This window comes from Protopterus annectens, chromosome 11.part0, assembly GCF_019279795.1.
Source record: "Protopterus annectens isolate FY-2018-M chromosome 11.part0, PAN1.0, whole genome shotgun sequence".
Lineage (NCBI taxonomy): Eukaryota > Metazoa > Chordata > Ceratodontiformes > Protopteridae > Protopterus > Protopterus annectens.
In genome coordinates, this window is record NC_056745.1 from 1,087,191,999 (window position 1) to 1,087,210,699 (window position 18,701).

An 18,701-nucleotide genomic window follows, 5' to 3' on the forward strand; every position below is an offset into this window, starting at 1 on the left:
TGTACCTTGATAGAGTTGGCCAAATGTTTATTATCTTGTAAGTGAATATAATAAGACTTTTTATCCTATTAACTTGTTTCTTCATTTGATTTTGTAGCTGTCTAAACAGCTGCAGATTTTTGTCATTTTTATAATTTTGCCAGTTAATCCATGCTTTGTCACTGTCTTTCCTAAGGAGTTTGCATTGGTTAGTGAACAAGGGGTTGTTTTTAATTTTCCGACATACTTTTATTTATTTATTTACTGACATTTGTTAACAGGGTTTGTCCAACTGGGCTTGTGGCCCATTTTCAGTGGAGACCCGAGGAGAAAAGCTCCAGTAGTACATTTTTAAACAAGTACAATGTTAAACAATATTGATATAATAGCAGTTATAGCAAAAAGATTCACATATGTTGGGTTACATGCATAAAGTTAAAGTTGCACTAAAAAGAAGCTAAGTAACAATTTTACATTGATATAGTTCAACAGGTCAACAATAAAATGTTTTTGTTTGTATAAAATTATGCAAATGCATAGTAAACACATTGGAGAGAGAGGTGTAATGAGGTACTAAGTATGGTCCTTTTGAGGGTACATAAAGGGAAGGAAGACTAGGTAGGGCCATGGCAAAGGCAGATTCTGGAAATTGAGAAAATAAGCTTTTAGTTCATTTTTAAAGTGTGAGGTGTGGGAGATTGAATGTAAGTCAAGGGGAAGTTTGTTCCAAGCATGGGCAGGGGAGTGTTTGTAGAGTAGTTTGTAGATGTAGTAGATAACAAATCAAATCAAGAAAATCTAAAGGTATTACTGCTCAATACTAGGAGTCTAAACAAAAAAATCCACTTCCTAGAAGCTCTCTTCACCTTAGGGAATGCTGATGTCTGTGCAGTCACTGAGGCATGGTTTACAGCCGTGGACAGCATACCAACAGTGCAAGGTTATAATGCCTTCCACACATTTAGACAGGCTACTACACAGACAAAGACTAAAGGTGGAGGTGTATCCATTTACATCAAAATAATTATACCTCAAGGCTGGTCAAACAGGACAATGCACTTGAGCTGCTCCATGTTCAAATCGCCATATACAAAATACAATATAATTTCCTTGTCAGCTATAGGTCCCCCTCTATGACCCATGAAACCCATACCATGTATTTAAACTTATTAGAAACACTAACCATCCAACCCAATAACATATTCATGGCCAACTTTAATTATCCCACTATTAAATGGGAATCCTATATGACACCAAATGTACAGGCACAGACATTATTGGATTTTGTAAACACAAACTCCCTGAACCAGATAGTCAATAAACCAACCAAGGGTATAGCCATACTGGATCTGGTCCTCACTAATATGGGAGAGTGCTACTGCACACCCCCTACTGTAAAGCCTTCCCTGGTAAGGTCAGATGACAAAATGGTCTTCTTTGAAGTAAAAATAAAACCTAGACCTCTAGCTAAACATGGAATATTCAGGAACTGCTCTAAGACTAACCTCCTGCAATTAAGTGATAACGTGGGAAAATTTCAAGCCCCCATAAATCCTGAGAGCACTGCTGCCTATGCAGAACTGTTCACAGAAACCCTGTACAAGCATGTTAATAACTGCATCATGGCAGCTATACCCACCAGGAAGAAGTACAGAACTAACTCAAAAAACAAACCACCCTGGTGGAATCACAAAATCAACAGGCTGTATAACAGAAGAAAGAAAATTATGGCAAAAATTAGGAGGTGCAGCACACAGCAGGATAAAAGAACTCTCATCAAACTAAACAAACATCTCAGAGTAGAAATAAAGTCTACTGAAGCCAAATTTGAGGTGAATTTCGTGTCCCAAACCAAGGACACTCACAAGGCATTCTTTAGATATGTCCACAACCTTAAAGACAATACACACGTTTGTGCAGAGCTCATTGTAAATGGAGCCACCTATACTGAGCCAGAAGATATAGCAAACCTACTGGCTGATAAACACATATGAACCTATGAGCCTATGAACCTAAGACTTTTTTAAACTTTTAGGAGGTTTGGTTAGGACATGGGCTGGGGTGGATGTCACCACAAAGTCAAAGTCATAGTCAAAGTTAAAGTGAACTTTATTGTCACTCAGACTATACAACTTGTGCATTACTGAACACAATTTCATTAATCATTCTCTAGGAGGAAACATTTCCACATATAGACAATTAACAGTACAAAAGCTACTATTGACATGATGACACACATTATTGTATTAAATTCTAACTACTATATATATTGATTGCACATAAAGGAGACTCTTTCCATGGTAGTCATTATATTACAGTTGCTTTGCAACATTGATTAGTGCACAAAAATATGAATTTAAGAATCTCAGTGGTGTTATTGCACAGAAATATTATTGCACAAAAAATATAAGATATTGTCAATGGAATTTTCAGCAGCCTTTTTCAGCGTTTAGAGTTCAACATGTTGTAGAATTAGTGTGAGATTAGCAGTCTAATGGCCTGCGGGAACAAACTCTTATTGAAGCTGGCTGTTTTGCATCTCATATTGTGGTGCCATTTACCAGAAGATAAGTAGTGAACAGTCCATGGGCAGGGTGGGTAATGTCTCTGGTTATCTTGTTGGCCCTGCTGAGGCACAGTGGCAGGTATATTTCTTGGATGGCTTGGAGTATGGTCCCAATAATTTTCTCTGCTACCCTAACTACTTTCTGGGGAGTCTTTTGGCCTGAGGTAGAGCAGTTACCATACTAAGGTGCAATACTGTTGGTTAGTATACTCTCTGTGGTGCCTGTGTAGAAAGCAAAAGCTGCACAATGACGGATGGTAGAGAAAGTTTATTGTGACATTTTAAGTTGAGATGGGCAGAGGTATTATCTTTATATCAAGATGGCATCTTTTAGCATTTTTGATTTACAACAGTGGAATGAAGTTATAGGAAATAAGCTTGAAGATATTTTTAAGTAGCCAGTGAGAAGATGATTGACCGGGGATGTAGATCAGAGCACAAGTGTGTGTATGCTATATCTTTAAGAAGCATGCATCCAAAGAGAGAGCATGCATGATTGCAGTTAGTTTGTATATAAGTTACTTAAGTTAATGTCATTAAGCCTGTATAGTGCTGCATTTCTATAAAATAAAGTTGCTTAAACAGAATCCACAAAGGCTCTTCTATTGTGTCTGTGGTAGGAGAGAGACTTGGTGTCAGAACTGGGATCAAAGAGAGTAGAACATTCAAGCCACGAAGTGCAAAGATGACAGTGATGGTGAAACTGAGGAAAAAGAGCACAAACAGAGCCAGAAAGAATCAAAGGTAATGAGAAATAGCACAAATTATTTATTTGATACGAAAGACAAAAAAGGGACATTACAAGGGCATGAACCGCATTATCAGGCAAGTAGAAAGCACGCAAAGTCTGTTAACCAAAGAAATTGTTTAAAATAAGAGCTTTTGATGAATTGACTCACAGTAAAGCAAAATGAGTATGTTTAAAGCAAAATAAGTGTGCTTAAGGCAAAGCTGGGCATGTTTAGAGAAAAGCAAGTACTAGAAAAGTACATTGTGCATGAAAAGGGCTTAAATGAGCAAAATGCAAAATGGATGTAATAGGGAAGAAAAAAGGGCACATTAAGCAAAAATAAAGCAAGGCGACTGTATGTATTTTGGCAAAGTGCTATGTTTGGGCATAACTACGACTTCATATTGTATCAAGGGCATAACTAAAGTTATTCAAAGTATCTCAAAGTGTGTAAAAGTGCTTACAGTGTGTGCTTATTACTGTTCATGTATTTTGAAGAGTTTATTGTGTGCAAAGTGCAACTGTTTTGTGAAATACATTCAAAGTATAGCCATTTCGAAAAGTTTCTTGTGCTGGGTGTGTCTGTTTGCAAAGTGCTGCCATTACAGAGTGCTACTTGTACTGTAAAGAGTTGCTAAGCAAGGTACAGTCATTTTGGAGACATTTCAGTGTGCAGTATTTAGTTATTTGCAAAGTGCAAGTACTTCAAAATTTACTGAGTTTTGGGCAACAGATGTTCAATGTATTCACATTCTGCAGTTACCTGACATATTTCTTACACTGATAAGAGGTGTTTTCTTACAAAAGATGACATTACAAGAGTATTACAGTGCTCGTGAGTTATTCAGTCGTATCATAAAGTTATCAAATGTTTCTTAAAATGATGGTAAATGACTTTAGTGAATGATAATAAATGACTTCCAATGATATTACAAAAGTACCAAAGCACCAAAAAGTTTATTTCGTAAAGTCCAGTTGTTCGAAGGTACTACAAGCTTGTTCATTTGCATGATTACGAAAAGCCCAAAAGGTGTACGTTTAGAGCACAAAAGCACTGGATAAGTACTGGCATTGGTTTCTGGCATATGTGCATGTGTGTATATTTGTGCTTATTTGCAAAACCCTTCGCTGGAATGTTAACATGGCAGATAGGTTTTGAAAGCCACTATCACTTGTATTTGATCAGACTATTGCAGGGAAATGGAGAATATTTGAGCAAGAGTATGTTATTTTTATACAAGCAGCTGATGGAGATAGAGATGCATGTGCCAGGGCATTCATTTTGCTAAACCTAACTGGGTCAGAGGCCATAGTAAGGGAGCGTTCATTTTTGTACACATCAGCAGTATATGAAGGAGAAGGTGAGACCATCATATTGTTGTACAAATCAAATCAAGGGAATACCCCGAGTGTTTGAAGCGCAAGTTCAGAGAAATGTGTAACCCCTAGATGAATATTACATTAGAGAGGCTTTTGTTTTACATGAGAGATCAGAAACCAGGGGAAACATTTGCAGCTTATATAACTGACTTGAGAAACAGAGCAAAAAGATGTCGGTTTGGTGATTTAAAGGATGAGCTGATAAAGGACAGGCTTGTGTGGGGTATTAATAGTGCTGCTGTGAGAAAGATTTTACTTTGTGACAGTGATTTAACATCGAGCAAAACCACAGAGATTTGTGAAATCCATGAGCTCACTGAAAAACACACAAGCATGCTTGCGAGTTGACAAAAGCATGATTTCAGTTGGCTCCAAAGCAAATGTAGACAGTATGCCACAAGTAGCAAACAAGAGTAGGCCTAAGCACATGGCAGCTACAGGGTTACCAAAGAAGGCACGTGTCTTTCCCGAAAGTTCAAAGAAAGGAGCGTGTACCAGCTCAGTGCAGTACATGCATGATTCAGCAAAACCCAAATGTAGCTTTATTGTTAACTGTCGCAATTCTGGTGTGAATCGTGAGTCTAAAAGAGAGAAGTGCTTAGCATTTGGTAAGCAATGTCACAAGTGTAAAAAATTGAACCATTTCCAAAGGTTTTGCAAATCAAGTAAGCCTTACACAGTCGTAAAGAAAGGTTGCACAAAAAAGCAGGTTGATCAAGTAGAGCCAAAGCAGTCAGATTTCTATGTAGATGGTGTATCAGTGCTTGGTGAAAGAGTTGATGCAGTGACCTTATTAACAAGAAGTGAAGTGTTTTGTACTGTCTGGATTAAAGGAAAATCCACAGAACTCAAAGTAGACACTGGTTTAAAATGTGATGTTATATCAGCAGACATTTGCAAAATTGAGACCTAAGGAACAACTCAATGTAACCAGTAGTGTGAGATCTGTTGCTTATGGAGATGAAGAAATGCAGTCCAAAGGTTCAGTGATGCTTTTATGTTATTTGGCCAAGAACTGTTACAACTTGTTATTCTATGTAGTCCAAAGATTGGTGCAATCTTTATTGGGTCACAAAGACAGTTTAAGAATTAATCTGCTTTCCTTTGCTAAAGAAGTTCATCATTTAAGTGCATTTCCGAGATCTAATTTCTCTGAAGCCATTTTCTCAGAGTATGCTGATGTTTTCAGTGACAAGTTAGGCAAACTTCCAGTTGTATTTTCCATGAAGTTAGACCCAGAGGTCACTCCAGTACTCAGACCAGCAAGAAGAATTCCGATAGCTATGCAAGATAAAGTTAAGGCTCAGTTGTATAAAATGGTGCAGCAAGATGTGATTTGTTCAGTCACAGAACCAACTGAATGGGTGGTGTCGTCCATGGCAGCCACTCATAAAAAAGGCTCAGACAAAATCAGAATATGCACTGACCCAAGTGATCTGAACAAAGCATTAAAGAGACCATCCCCGGGATTCATGAAGCTTGGTGCAAGGCTGGCATTAGGCTTGCGCCGACCATGCGGCGTGCAGGTGGCGCAGTAGTGCCATATGCATATTAATGAAGGCGCGCTGCTGCCACATCCATGTGCATAGAAAACGAGCGCAAGTGCATGGGCGTGTCAAAGTGCCGCACGCAGGCGTGGAAATGTCGGCTGTTGATGTTCAACTAAAATGCTGAATATTACAGTCTGCCTGCAATAGTAATCACACCTGTCAGTGTCCGTGGATACAGAAACGTATGCAAAGCATGCAAGACAGTTCTTGCGAACACAAAATTAAGAAGAAAACACAAATGCACGTTAGCGAATATTGAGTCTCCATCCCTCGAACAAATGACATTTAAAACCGTGTGCCCATATTCTAATGCAGTGTTGATAGTTATACCAAGTGGAAGTGAAACGCATCATGTTAGCGCGCCGCCAATAGCTAAGTCTAGCCCAATGGTCAAGGTTACCACCTGTCCCACATTGTGAGGGACAGTACACATCTGGGCAGTTGTGTCCATACCAAAACCATTATAAATGTAAAATATCCTGCAACCGTATGACATAATTATGTCCCACATCGCATGTAATAGTCACATACAATAGTTATTTCCATATGTAACATACCACATGTTACAAGAAATAGAATAAGCAAGTAAACGAAACAGAAGGAGCATATAAACTGCTACAACAATAAGCTAACATGTAGGCATAAAACAAAAGTATTATCCATTGTACTGACTGTGGGTATGTGTTGCCCTGTAGAATCTGATTTGTGTCCGGAATATATCCCATCCTGGCCATATGAAAAGGTGGCAACCCTACCAATGGTCAGAGTATTCGGCCAAAATCCGCCCATCTGCGGTCCAAGCCGTTCTTGTCAGGATGTGTCAAAGTTGAACGGGTATTACCCAGGTGTACCTACCATGTCATGAAAGATAAGTATTTGCGTGTACCTATGTGCATGATGTACAGCATATGGAAGGTGAAAAATGTGAGGGTAGTCCTCACAACCATACAGGTACCTGAGATATGTAGTGTATGCAATGTGTTCCATTGACCATGCCATGGGCCATCAACCAAAGAAGGAATGGATGGAGTGTGTGGAATATGTGTGTGGGGGGGATAGGTAATGTTATAATCCACAAAGGCGAGACTGTGTGGATGCACAATAGGTGAACTGGAGGTGTATGAGGGAGCAGTGGGTGAATCAGAAAGAAACACAAAGGACAAAGATACACATCTGCAATACAACCTGACAGGCCATACTGTAGAACACAATCACACAAACATATGAATATTAAAATGTGCGATACACGTGTACAGAAATGTCACCGGCACATACCCACAGAATGGTCTGAACTGAACTGAGCCATCCAACTGCAATACACCTGGATGCATAATTGAATACCCATCATCCCCTCTACAGCACACAACCTTCCCCCATTCCTGAACGTCCACCAAATCCAGCCATACTCGGGCTACTAGCTTGGCGCAGCCATATCTACACATAGTGACCACTACTCATATGTAGTAGGCAGTGTCACCATAGTCAGTGTCAGGATTGCAAACTATGCATCCCTTGCATGTAAAACCCTATCACATTTTCATAAGTCCAAAAAAATCAAAGGTCGTTTGCTTGTTCAATTTTTGGATATCCCTCATGGGATAAGTATCCTGTGTAAACATCAGACTTGGTATCACGACATGATGTTCAGTCCTGTAGACATCTGGACACAAATTGTATGTGCAGTAGTGGTTCATGAGACTGCTCAGCCTCCTGCCGGTCATGCAGAACCTACTACCTGGGATTAAACACCTGCCTGTGATGCACATCTCCCCACATGAATTATCGAGAAAATACACTGTACACAGTCGCATAGTTGCACTTGGAAATAGGGTGATTAAGGCGCTGACCTAAGCAGGGTACCTTCTGTCCCACTTTGTGAGGGACAGTTCCTGTTTGGGTAGGTGTGTCCTGACCAAGAATGATACAATGGCAAATGTCCTATGATTGTAGGAAATAACTATGTACCATATTTCATGTAACAGTTGCCTAAAACAGTTATTTCTGGATGTAAAATACGTAAATCATACAAGAAATAGAATAAGCAACTAAAGTGCTACAGGAATAGACTCTCATCTAGGAATATAATTAATGTTCTAAACCCTGTACTGACCGTGGGTATATGTAGGCCTAAACAATCTGGTGTGTCCAAAATATATCCCATCCTGGACATATGAAAATGTGGCAACCCTACCAATGGTCAGAGCATTCGCACAATAACTGCACAGCCTCTTAATCACTCATAAAACCAGTGACCTTTGGAGGAAAGGTGTTGAATGACACTTGAATGAATAATGACAATAATTAAGAGTAATAGTCTCTTTTAACTTCAGAAAATAAGTATTAATACATATGCTCTGAATCTGTCAACACATTTCAAGTTAATAGTACTAATATTGTAGAAGTGTCTGTGATTGTCCCTGATTTGTCATTGCCTTGTCCCTGTCACTGTTGAAATTAGTTCCTGAATGTTTGAGAGGTCCGTACACATATGTACACCAACCAACTGTCATATTTGTTGACAGTACTATTGAATACCTGTAGTGAAGTCATAAGTGATGGCCAGAATAATATCCTTCGGATATAGGGAGGTAAAGGCAGTGGGGATGCGCAGTATACATTCAACTGTATGGGAAATGTAAATAATACCTATGTGTATGTACAGACAAATATATATATATATATATATATATATATATAAATGAATGAGCATGGTCACAATAAAGCATTCGTAATGAATGTGAAGGGAAACACCAGTGGAAACACCCCCAACTCTGTATTATGTAGTGGAACAACCCCCTACCCTATATTATGTAGTGCCAACATAATAATCTGGTCAGAGGTGCCCGAGCCCCTGCGTCTGTAAACACAGGTAGAATGTTAAAATTGGGACCAACTCTGTCCAAGTGCTACGTCTGACATTTGAACAGGTACAGGGCAGTTCTGGTCACCAGTCGGACAAGCCTAAGCCTGGATCACCACATGAACACCCTGACAATCAAACACATGTATGGGCTAGGACTATAAGCTTTGGAGTTCTGAATATCCTTGGAGTGAGTAAACATGCAGCACGGGTCCAGAGCAGTAGGGAATAGGGAATGTTGCATGTGTAATACTGTGCCTGCTGTGTAAGTGAAGCAGTGAGGCGTATGTTAGGGTAGCTATGAACCATGGGTATACATATAAATGAAGCAGAACACCAATAGTGTAGTGGTTAGAGCATCCGCCTAACGTAAAGGCATTCCCGGTTCAAGTACGACTATAGCACATATCATTTTCTTGTGTAATGAATGCCTCTGTGCTGTAAAGCCAACATTTAAACATGTAAAGGTGAACGTGTGTTTTGCATGGGGCCATTAACCAGATTCCTTCATTCAAAGTGGTACTGTCATAATGAATAAGGTACACGTAAGCACAAAGAAGTGACAGTAAACATATGTAACTCACAATAAGCATATGCAAGTGCGTCTGCGCGGGTGTAAGCAGTTCCCAGCATAGTAAATGTATGTTGTTATGTACAGATATAACTTATACACACACACACACACACATATGTATATATATATATATATATATATATATATATATATATATATATATATGGTACTTACGTATTATCGATTTTCTTGGTTGCAAAATTCACATGCTGCAATGAAAATCAGTGCGGGAAACACTGTAAGGTGCTATTTTATGTTCTTACTGATGAAAAATCAGTTTGGCTTACATTCAGGAAATGAAACAATCGTGCAAGTCTTCTTCCTGTTTTGCGTGCATTACACATGCACGCTTCAATTGGCAGGACTGCTGTCTTACTGACGAAAAGAGTAGTTTAACTGGGAGGAAGGAATGCTGAGAAGAAAAACATAGACAACTGTTATTCTAATCCCTTAGAACTGCCCAATAACTTTACATTACAAATTGTTCCTTTTCCTAAAAGTAATGTAAAGTTTTTGGGCAGTTATAAGGAATTAGAATAACATTTTGAATAGTAATCAGGTCTGCTCTATCATTACTCATAGTTGGCATTTCTTCTGGACAAGGATATCAGTAATTGCCTGTTCATCTTCACTTTGCTGATTGGGGAAACAATTTAATTTGAATTTTCATGCAGCCGCTTCCCCCAACAATCAAAATCCTGCAGTGGGTGCATATACACTGGTGAGAGAAACAGCATCTGAAAATGTATTAAATTCACCATCCAAACTGTGATATTAGACACTCATATGAACTCATATTAGATACACTTACAAACCCAACCAACAGGGCGATATCAGCCATTATAACTCAAGCGAGCATCTGCAATGCACGCAAGACAGGGAGAGGGTTTCTCAAATTGTCCCTGTTCCTAAAAGTAATGTGAAGTTTTTATGTCGTTGTAAGGAAGTAGAATAACAGTTGAAAGTGTTTCATGTACTTGGATTTGTGGATGTATGGGCATATCACTCTGGTTGCGATAATACCTAAGTACCATATATATATATATATATATATATATATATATATATATATATATATATATATATGTGTGTGTGTGTGTGTGATTGTAGATATACACATGTACATAACTAGGTTATGTTACAGCAATTATGGGTAACATATGTTAAGACCAGGCATATGTTACTGGGAGGTCCAATAAACAAAAGTTTACCACCCACACCACCCAGCTAGGCTGGTCAGACATACATACATGCAATAAAGGTAAATACACTGCTGCTTTCCAAACCATTGGCAGGAAAGTACCAGTGGGAGAGATCTGCAAGGTCTACACTTTAAACATGGATAACAGGGTCCCTTGCGGGACACCAAAAATTTGCCATACAGGCGAACCTGTGATAATCGACGCAAGCAGGATGTAGCTGTACATGGAACAGTAGGTTGTGCAACTGTAATAACTCATGGGTTGACAAAATGTACAACATGTATCCCAAGACGGGGAGAGTGGGCAGTGTGTAGGGGTGTATTCATACCCCAGCTACGCTCACAGTAAGTATTTGTCATGAGTGCTTTAGAGGGGTGTCAGGTAGGTGAATCATGGGTATGCAATAATGGGCCTAAGTGTGCAGGTGTTGGTTGGCAGAGATGTATTAGGCCCACCCAGTGGAAGTAATTAATATTCCTTTGTGGGCACTGCAGACGCTCATACCTCCCAAACCTGAAGAGCATTTCTACTTGATAGTCCAGAAAGCATTGTGGGAACACATAGGGAATATATCAGTGCCCTGTACCCAATTATCATGGACGTCCATGATTACGAATCAGAATGTAACACAGTCCTACCTAAACCCTTCCAGAACTAGTGATATTGGGTGGACAGGTGGCGGAATGTGATGACTAATGACAACATATGTATATATATATATATATATATATATATATATATATATATATATATATATATATATATATATATATATGTTACTGTAGATATAACATGTACATACCTAGGTTACGGTATAGCAATTACAGTTAACATATGTTCAGACTGGGCATATGTTACTGGGAGGTCCAATCAACTAACATCTACTTCCCACACCACCCCAGCTAGGCCGGTGAGACAAACAGACATGCAAGAAAGGTAAATACACCGCTGCTTTCCAGACCACCGGCAGGATAGTACCAGTGGGAGAGATCTGCAAGGTCCACACTTTAAACATGGATCACGGGATCCCTTGTGGGACGCCAAAAATTTCTCTGTTAGGCAACCTGTAATGATTGACGTGGCCAGGATGTAGCCGTACACGGAACAGTAGGTTGTGCAAGTCTGATAAAAAATTGTTTGACAAAACGTACGTGTCCCTTGACAGGTAGAGTGGGCAGTGTGTAGGGGTGTGTTCATACTCCAGCTGCACTCACAGTAAGTATGTGTCATGAGTGCTGTAGAGGGGTGTCAGGTAGGTGAATCATGGGTATGCAATAATGGGCCTAAGTGTGCAGGTGTTGGTTGGCAGAGATGTATTAGGCCCGCCCAGTGGAAGTAATTAATATTCCTATGTGGGCACTGCTGATGCTCATACCTCCCAAACCTGAAGAGCATATCTACTGGATAGTCTGTAAACCATTGGGGGAACACATAGGGAATATATCAGTGCCCTGTACCCGATTATCATGGATGTCCGTGATTACGAATCAGAATCTAACACAGTCCTAACTAAACCCTTCCAGAACTACTGATATTAGGTGGACAGGTGGTGGAATACACATGATGACTGATGACAACATGTATGAGTCATAAACAGCATGTACCTTGACCAATGTGAATGAACACATATGCCCTGTGACTGTCAATGTGTCAGATTAATAGAACCAATCATCTAAATGTGTCCCTGAGGGTGTTATGCAGTGTCCCTGATACAGTGTTCTTTCTCCCCCATTCGTATGTGAGGTCCGCAAGTGACGGAAAGCACATATTCCGCTGACCACCTTAGGTAGATGACAGCATAATAGTTTGGGGTTACCACCTGTTCGCTTTTGTGAGGGACACTCCACTCTGGCCAGTTGTGTCCTGCAAAATGAATGTTACGGCACATGGCCTGTGATTTCTGGAAAAGAGTTCATATATTGTTTGCAGTGGTTGCATAAAATGATTTTGTTGTATCTGAAACACCTAGATGTTATAGAAAACAGTATTAGCAACTATAATGCGACAATAATAACCTTAACTAATGCAAACCGGTGAAGTAGTCAATTTTCTACTGGCTGTGGGTATGTGTTGCCTTGCCAAATCTGACATCTCCACATATAGGTCCTATAGGGCTGCCACCTTTCCAAATGGCCAAAGTGGGACCTGCTCCATAGAAATGTCAGACGTACCAGGTCAGAACATACCTACAACCATGCATAGTACAGAAATATACATATTAGCACAAATCAAAGCTTAGTCTAGCAGCAGTCAAGTTGCTTATGCTACTTCATATAACATATCGAAGTGTCATTTATACAATAACTGTTACATGCAACTATTAGAGAAACGTGGAATATAATATTGTCCTCTAATCAGGACATTTGCTATGGCTAAATTATTCTCGCATGACACATATGCCTAATGAGGGACTGTCCCATGCAAAGTGGGAAAGGTGTTACTCCTAAAGTCTCACTTCGGCCAATTTAAAAGGTGGAAAACCTACAATAGGTATGCGGTAGCATGACCCGGCAGAAAGATGTGTTTCCCGAAACACATTTACATGTCTGCATTGCAGAGTATCGGTTCCCATGTATCAGCCAGATGGGAGCAGACTGTATGAGGAACACGCATATAATAGATTATGTCACTGGACAGGCTGCCGATTCCGTACAGTCAAACGCCTGCCGTCGCATAACGGTCAGCCATACCCGATACTGTAATCATGTAGTCCGATGTAATAGGCATCACAAGGGATCGCGCCCACCCAGCGTGAGTGACAAAGGCAAGCACCAATGTCGGTGCACGTGCAAGTGAGGGAGCGAGCAGGTGTAAGCGTGTTTGTCTACCAGTATGTGAGTATTGCACTGTTAAAGAAATGTGGAGTCTAAACAAGTATAAGGAGCTGTAACCAGAGGTCAGTAGTGCTTTACACCGCCAAACCCAAGCACAACCGCTCCCAACTGATGCAATGTGCCTTACCCACTCCTTATCCAAAGGCCTTGTTTTGGCCACAAACAAAGAACCATCCTTTGCAAGTGTTGGTAGCAACACCCTGCGCACACAGCTGATCTGAATTACCAAAGCATCATGGCATATATACAGACAATAGACAGTACCACACACATACCATACAGCACAGTCATCCAACAGTATAGCAATGTACTGGCAGATATGTCCGGACCACTGGTGTTTGCAGACCTGGCCGTCTTGTGTTTAAGTGTGTGAGCATGCCCAGTATGACCGTTACGCATGTTGTCGACTGACATTACCGTCATACCTTCATGTGTATGAGCATGCCCAGTATGGTCAACTGGATCGCATGTGTCACATGTCCAGGTAGTCAGTACTGTGGTGTCGACCCCTATGTTGTACACTGACAGGTGGCATGCTGTGTCTGTAGGGTAGCCAACGGTCATGTGGCATTGACTGTTGCTACATTTCTGCACAGCGTGGGGAGACATCCAACTGTATCCACATTCCTGCACAGCACCGGGGTTGGCACACATGACTTTCACATGTATACATTGGAAGGGGGGCACAGCTGACAGTTGTACACTTTTGCTACTACTGTACTGGTATGCCAGGTATTCCATTTCAGTGTGTGAACCTACCTAATGTGCTGGCTAGATGCATACCAGTGTACTTCAGATCCTAGCTTTAATTACCAACATAGTGGTTTTAGACGTCCTAGCCTTCACAACCTGCATCCAACTGTCTGGCCTGCTGTAGTCTGTGTGTGTGTCTGTGGGAGTTGGGGTCATCCATTGGGCATATCCATAGGCCATTGTATAGAATTTGTCTGTATTGATCTACACCTGTCCAGCTGTTTGAGACTTGTGTGGGCTGTATGGACACACATGATGTTCAGCCCATAACCTGCAGTGGGTTAGGGCACCCTGTGTACTGCTGGCTACTACTGTGACCCCGGTATGTACTACAGATGTCATGGGGCCACTATGGACATGTACTGTCTGCTGCCCTAACATTCGGCCACCAAATTCCCTTGTATGCTCACATCCATACCATAGCTACAAGTAAAAACACATTCTAATACAACTGCCAATTGGTAGGTTGATTGACTTACCTTGAGGGTGTGTCAGACCTGAGGATGGTGCTGGAGGGCTGCCTGTGTCGGATGCACACAGTGCACTTCCTATACATGGCTGAGCACAGGTAGTGTCATGTTTGACATCCCTTTTACTGTCTGTGTGAGTCAGAGAGGGTGAAATTCCCTGGGTACCTACTGTGTCGGTGCATATGCCATGCGTTGCCTCTTTGCCAAGGGCAGGTCATACTGTGCATGCCTCCTTTCGCCTACTGGGTCCAGCTCAGGTAGTTCCTCCTCCTTGTCACACTGTGCCTGTACAGGCCTTGGCATTGGTGGGGGGTTGTGTGGCCCTGCCCCATGCTGTTCCTGCTGCAACTGTTTCCGCAGGATCATATTGTGTAGCATAGCACATACCATAACAATTTGGGTGCATGTAGCTGGTGAATACTGCAAGGCTCCACCAGATGTGTCCAGACACCGGAACCGTGACCTGAGCATCCCAAACACATGCTCAATTATATGTCTTGCCTGTGTGTGTGCCTCATTATGGTGTAGTTGTTCAGGTGTGTGTGCATTGCTGATAGGTGTCATCAGCCACGACTCCAGTGGTTACCCAGCATCCCCCACTAGGTGACTGTAGGGGATGTCCATATTGGCAATGGTGTGGTACAGCTGTGTCAGATGCCATATATCAGAATCGTCATAGCTTCCAGGGCAGCCAGCACACACATTCAGTATAATGCCCTGGCCATCGCATATGACCTAGCTGTTGATGGAGGGTATGCCCCTCTTGATCCCAGCCTTGTGGCTGGCCTTCCCAGCCTTGTGGCCTTATTGTCAATGTAGGCCCTACCCTGCTCACCAGGTGGTGCTTTGATGTGTACATGCATGCAGGCTATAGCATCCAGTACCCCAGGGTAGTCTGCCATTTGGTGGAAGAGACGCATATTGCTGGTCAACACCTCGTCGCTATGTGTTGAGTGGCTGACATGTACGTGCTCACTGGCATGTGGTGACATGGCATCTAGGAACTGGTGCAATACTCTGGATGCAGACGCCAGTGAGATCCCCATGATATCCCCAGTTGTGCTTTGGGAGGACCTGTGGCTAGTATACCTAGGCCTACACATACCTTGCCTTGCCTTGTATATGTATGGCAGCGGCCATCCACTGGGATGAGTTTCCCTCGGCCTGTTTGATGTGTCAGGTGTGGCTGGCACAGCTTAACAAGCTGCTGTAGGAGGTCTCTGTCCACCCCATAGCGCTCCACTATCTCCAGCTCATGTAGCCCCTGGTAGGTTACCCTGTGTCTGTAAAGTCTTCTCTGTCTCCTCACTAAGGGTTGTTCGGCAGCATTCACATCTTCACCACCCCTCAGCCTCCTGCACATGTTGGCCCAATTCATGTTGCCTGCTGCAGCCCTTCTCATTTGGTTGGATTGTGTCGAGAAATGTCCCCAAGATGTATACACCGTGGTGTAGTGTGGAAGAAACCTGTGTGTATGGTGCTTGGTCACTTTACCGTAGTGTTCTGAGCCGGGATGGGCATGTAATCTGCTGATTGTGCTAATTATCTCCTGTTTGTACAGCTTGTTCACCTTGACTACTCCACTACTGCTGTTGTCCCTCCCAATTTCACTAGGCAGGTATAGACACACCCCTAGCTTAGGCGTGCTAAGGCAGGAGCAATCCCGAGGCACAGGGCTCCAATGTACGTACAGTATGCCTGACACCCCCCCATGCTTTCACCTATATTCGAGTCCTGCACCCAGCTATCTGTACACATACACTCTTGGGATCTGCACCACACCCTGGGGATAAACGGGATTCACTATTTTCAACCTCATTTGCATAGCATTGTCTTCTAATGCATAGTTATATGACCCATACTGATCCTCCAAAATAATAACCACTGCTTACTGTCACTCAGATCTGCACACAACTGGTTAAAGGTGCCTTAATATCCCCGTATTCAATGTCCCTTGTTCTTCCCAGCAACAAAATAACCAGTCTCTACACGACTAGAACCTGCAAACCACAGACGATGCGCTTTACCACTAAGCCATGGCAGATATGCATACACCCGAGGTGATCACGTACAGATCATCCAGCACAGACATTCAATAGTATAGAACATGTATTCCATCATGTAGATTTATGTGTGCTAATGTCCAAATATATATATATATATATATATATATATATATATATATATATATATATATATATATATACATACACACACACACACACACACACACACACACACACACACACACACACACACACACACACACACACACACACACATATACATATACACACACATATGTAGATATATAATTTATATCACAACAGCGGACCACATTATACCAAAGCACTAGACAAGAATGAAAAGGACACCACATGAGCCACCTGCATTATGTAGTGGTGTTCTATCAAGACAAGTGTGTTTCGTTGCATCACACGGGTCAGACTGTATTAAGGGTAAGAGTAGGGCTGCTGACATTTACTCACCAGACCTATTGGCAAATGTATGTGTATGTCTTGAAAACCCAGTCTCTTGGGCGATTATGACATTTGTGGACACTATATAGGAAAACAACAAAACACACTCAACACATCATGGAGCTAGCCACTCACAGATACCAACACATAGGATAGGACTGCCAAACACACACACCTGTCATGCCTTGGAATAGAACACCTACCTGTCTATTCTATCACAATACAGCATTACGTAGTTACAGAACATGCTACAAAGATTACTGGATCACAGCACTCCCAGAGGCATACTTCTAGGTGGGTGACATCATCAGCAATGGAAAAGATGCTGATAGGGATTGTATGGAGAGTGAGCAGTCTAAAAGCATTACTCTGTCCCTGGGCAGCTGGAAACACACACACTTGGCAGGGCTGGGATTAGGACATAGACCTAACTACCTTATCACACTACAGCATTTCGCAGTTACAGAATGTGCTACCAAGATTACTGGATCACAACACTCCCAGAGGCATACTTCTAGGTGGGCAACATCATCAGCAATGGAAAAGACGCCGATAGGGATTGTATGGAGAGTGAGCAGTCTAAAATCCTTACTCTGTCCCCAGGCAGCTGGAAACACACACACACACTTGGCAGGGTTGGGATTAGAACATAGACCTAACTACCTTATCACACTACAGCATTACGCAGTTACAAATGTGCTACCAACATTACTGGATCACAGCACTCCCAGAGGCATACTTCTAGGTGGGTGACATCATCAGCAATGGAAAAGACACCGATAGGGATTGTATGGAGAGTGAGCAGTCTAAAAGCATTACTCTGTACGCAGGCAGCTGGAAACACACACCCACTTAGCAGGGCTGGGATTAGAGCATACACCTAACCATCTTATCACACTACAGCATTATGCAGTTACAGAACGTGCTACCGAGATTACTGGATCATTGCACTCCCAGAGGCATACTTGTAGGTGGTTGACATCATCAGCAATGGAAAAGATGCCAATAGGGATTGTATGGAGAGTGAGCAGTCTAAAAGCATTACTCTGTCCCCAGGCAGCTGGAAACACACACACACTTGGCAGGGCTGGGATTAGAACATACACCTAACTACTTTATCACACTACAGCATTACGCAGTTACAGAACTTGCTACCGAGATTACTGGATCACAGCATTCCCAGAGGCATACTTCTACATGGGTGACATCATCAACAAGGGAACAGACACCGATAGGGATTGTATGGAGTGTGAGCAGTCTAAAAGCATATTACTGTCCCAAGGCAGACGGAGACAAACACATGCCAGTGGTGAGGGAAGGCCC